General features: G+C 39.8%; 1 long non-coding RNA gene across 2 annotated transcripts; it reads right to left on the bottom strand.

The window, feature by feature from the left end:
• Positions 1 to 514: 514 nt before the first annotated feature.
• LOC147786151 (uncharacterized) lies at positions 515 to 2,788 on the bottom strand. Of its 2 annotated transcripts, XR_015414766.1 has the most exons (5): positions 2,576 to 2,788; positions 2,426 to 2,496; positions 1,888 to 2,223; positions 1,725 to 1,802; positions 515 to 731 (listed from the first exon to the last, which is right to left on the bottom strand). It is a non-coding gene; the product is annotated as an uncharacterized LOC147786151 (long non-coding RNA). The 2 variants fall into 2 exon arrangements; XR_015414765.1 differs by having other exon boundaries at positions 515 to 1,802.
• Positions 2,789 to 4,190: the final 1,402 nt, after the last annotated feature.

Genomic DNA, 4,190 nt, shown 5'->3' with positions numbered 1-4,190 from the left:
TACTAAATGTTAGCGTATGCGTGAAAATGATTTTGCTAAGCAAGATCATATGTTTTAGTTAGACGTGTTGAACATAGATAAACTACACAGTCTTATGACCATAGAGATGGGGAGGACTGTACCAATGTATACGGAAGAGTAAATAGTTTTAGATGAAATAAAATGACATAAGAAGCTTGATAGATGTCAATATCCTATAGTATACTATAGATATTAAAAGTTGTAGTGTCTGAAAGAAAACTTTATAACTTTGAAGTATGTAAAGATGAAATTAAAGTACCTGTAAAAAAAAGTTGAGTTAAAGACCATAAAAGTTTAAAACATGTATACTTAAATTAATTGGTGAATGACATAAGTGTCGTTAATGGAAGATGAGCTTTGTTAGTACTCAGATGTAGAAAACTTTCCTACCTTAATAAGGCTTGAAAATATATAAAAAAACAATAATAATACAACCGCAATGTCACGACCTGAAATACATAATCTTTAAGCCATGACTATCATGAAATATGACATGTAATGTATAAACGAGAAATTCAAGGAAATCATTTATTTCAAAAGAAAAACGTATCTTTATTAAAAGGACATAAGTGCCTAGGTAAAAACAAGAAAAAAAACATTAGGGACAAAGTGTACTATTCAGTATACTAGATTGACGCCCCGGGACACGCTTCCTCTATGACAACCCTCATCGATCGACGCGCCCTCTCTTGACTCGACGCCTCACGTACCTGAAAAAAAAAAGGTATAACAGGAATGAGTATAAAAATTATACTCAGTAAGCCACCTACTTGTAGGCTCTTATCACACCCTAAACTTAGCAAACGATCACGGACTTTCCTTTGGCTCTAGAACAACTGAATCTGGCCTTACCTCATTAGGGCTTACCCCCTTGGAACTTGTCCCTTCGGACTTCTTTGGTTCTTAGACCTTTTATTTAAACCCATAGAGTTCCTTTTATGCTAACCTGTGTTGGACTGGTGCCTTGCGAGTGGCTACCTCGGCATGGGTATGAGATTACCTGAGGTCTCGCCTAGGAAGTGAGCTGCAACCCCCTAGACCCATGATAATCCCCCTATATTTGGGAAAACTACCTCCCCTATTCCATCTAGCTAAACGGTCAATTACGACGTGGGTATCCCGTTTCCCATACTAAACGGCTATCGAGCAGTCGAGTCCTGATCAGGAACCCGCTATTCCCCCACGAAGCTATATCACCATCCACACACAAATAGCCTAAGGGTACTCTAAAGGTGTTTCATGTGCCGTGATGGTCTATTAAACTAATAGGGAAAGGTTAAGTCTATCCCTTGGTGGCTTGTCACTCTAACCATAAACCTCTAGTCTTATTCATAAAGGTGGCCATGAAATTAACTGAGTACGTACATAACTATTATCCAAAATCCTCAAACACATTTCATGCAAAGTAATCATACAAGCTCAACGGGGTGATAACATCCATCAACTCCCGGAGCACAGAGTTCGCAATTTCCCATCCTCCATTCAGCAAAAAGATATACATATGCATAAAAAGCGGGAACTAAAAGCATATAAGCAGTATCCAAGTAACTCTCATAACAAATCACAACATACATCTTACTTTCAATAATCTATTTCCTACGATCATTACGGAAAGCTACACCCTAAGATATTCAAACTAGCATGCATGCATCCCAAGCGGTTCCTACAAGTATTACTTCCTAAAATTCCGTGTGGTAACTTACCTGGATGCTACGTGCCCTTACGCAGCGTTTCCACACACTTGGCGTATCGAAAGGGGGTGATTTTTCCTCAATTAGGTCCTATTTCATACAAAAATGGAGTTAGGATATGAATCAGGAGGAAACTAGGGAAAACAGAAGTCGATCGGGCCAAAAATCAGCTTACACCCGCCTCCACGCGCCAGCCACACGCCGGGGAGCAGCCACTCGCAGATCCCACACGCGAGTGTCACGTGCCCAAAGATTTCTGCAGTTGCGGGTCGCGGGTTCGGGTCGAAAGCAGTGAATCGGGGGACCGCGAGTCGTCGGCTTGGTTCGGTTCGCCGTGCGGGTATCGGGTCAGCCGAGGAGCACAGGTCGGGTCGTGAAGTCGGGGACGCGTGTCGCAGAAGAGCTGGAGCTGCGTTTTCCCAGGGGGCGCTCGATGCGTGTCCGGAGGCGATTGGCGCATGCGGCCCTCTAGCTGGTTGCCACGTGGTACGCCAGCGGCTTCTCCCTCCTCCTAGCAGAGAATCAAAGTTTTCCGATTAGTTTTCCGAGGTACTCTCCATTTTCTATCTTTCGATTCTTAATCCAAACAGAAATGGTTTCTTCAACAACGTTTTAGATCATCTATCAACCTACGTGCTAGTATTTCTTTCTTGATTTTTGCTTAGTCATACGGTGAGTTATGAGCGTCAGAAAGAGTCTGGTAACATCCTTACCGTTCTTGGAAAGGTTCTCAGATCTCGACGTTTCGTCCGATTTCCTCACCAAAATCAGCGGCGGATTTTCCCTAGATGGAGGTAGAAGACTTAAACACTCTACTCCTAAACAAAGATCTCAGATCTGGGAGGTATAGTTCGAAATCTTACCTTGTGGGTTTTCTCTCTAATCTTGACGAAAGAGGAGGAAATCTCAACACGAGTTCTTACTTCACTCCAAGAAGGGCTCCAGAGTGTAGGTCTTAGTAGGGAATGGATTCCGTCGGCGACTCCCCGATGAAAACTCCGGCAAATCAGTTTTCTCTCTCAAACTTTCTCTCAATTCTTTCTCTCTCAAACTTTATCTCAATTCTTTCTCTCTCACTCTTCTTTCTTTTGCAGGAACTCTGAGGAGGACGCTCAAGACCCCTATAATGGGCTGAGGGGTAAAATGTCCATTTTGCCCCTCGGCCGTTTTTCTTTTTTTTTTTCTTTTTTTTAAACGTTACACGCAATTATGGAAGTTGTGAGATGATTTAAAAGTGTCGAGCCACAATTTGGATGAGGCATTACGATCATGGTCAACATTTTAGAGGTATATGGAGACGGACTATGATATGAGATTGTCAAGGTACCTTAAATTTAAGAAACCATGATTTAAAATGAACTTGGGTGGGGGATACACGAGGATTAAAGTGGGACATTGTCTCTAAATCAACTAAAAGTTTTGTGGTAATCCTCCTTAGGGTATACGAATGTACTCAGGAAGCTCAACATAAACAAATTGTTGTAGAAAATTACCAATCAATTTTTTTTAGCAATGTTAACCTAGTTAAAAGGTATTACTATAGAAAAGTTTCAAAACTGCCATTTTAAGTTTGATTTTCAAGTATCCCAAGTTTTATGGCATTTGAGAATATCCACCATGCTTATATAATACCAATTCTTAGAAGAGAATTTTGTTAAGCCCATTCTTCATATTACAAAGGCGTTGAAAGGGTTGTGTTGTCTTTCCGTTATGGTTATAGGAGTATTAATTTGGACTGTACTAGATAAGGTATACCAAGAGAAAAGCCTATTTGACAATGTGTCCTATGAAAGTTACCAAATCCTCAAACTCTAGCTTGACCACAAATCAAATACAGGAAGTCGTTCCTAGATCCATGTGATTTACTAGTGCATTCTATTTGCATTGCGATAGGGTGGAGTTCTTAACTAGTTTAATGTCACGATTTTGACTCCAAAAATTTACTAGAATTAGGGTAGGTAGCCAAAAGAAAAGAAGTATTACAAATTTCTTGATTTTGTATGGGAAAATAGGCAAATTTGTATATGGAATTCATCTACAAAGATAGACATTAATGATGAACCAAATCAAGTGGACACAAACAATAATGAGGAAAGGAAAACAATACTTTCTGTCTTTTTAATTATTAAAAATATAGAGAACGAACAATTTTAATTGGAAACATTCCTCTAATGAATTTTCAGGGAACTCCTATAGTAAATGGACTATACAGAATTGTGATCAGTCAAATATTGCAAAGCCCCGGTATCTATTACCGGCCAGAATTGGACTGTAACGAAATTTCGGTCTACACCCGCACCGTAATATTTTATTGGGGAGGAAGATTAAAATTAGAGATAGATCGAGAAGCAAAGATATGAGCGCGTGTGAGTAGGAAACAGAAAATATCTATCCTAGTTCTACCATCAGCTATGGGTTCAAATCTCAAGAGAAATTCTCGAGAATGTTTCTAACCCGAAATTTTTCTTTGTATTTCTT

This window comes from Cucurbita pepo, unplaced genomic scaffold, assembly GCF_057944985.1.
Source record: "Cucurbita pepo subsp. pepo isolate OVF unplaced genomic scaffold, ASM5794498v1 scafford_5, whole genome shotgun sequence".
Lineage (NCBI taxonomy): Eukaryota > Viridiplantae > Streptophyta > Magnoliopsida > Cucurbitales > Cucurbitaceae > Cucurbita > Cucurbita pepo.
The sequence above is the reverse complement of the archived record's forward strand: the minus strand, read 5'-3'. Positions and strand labels throughout refer to the sequence as shown.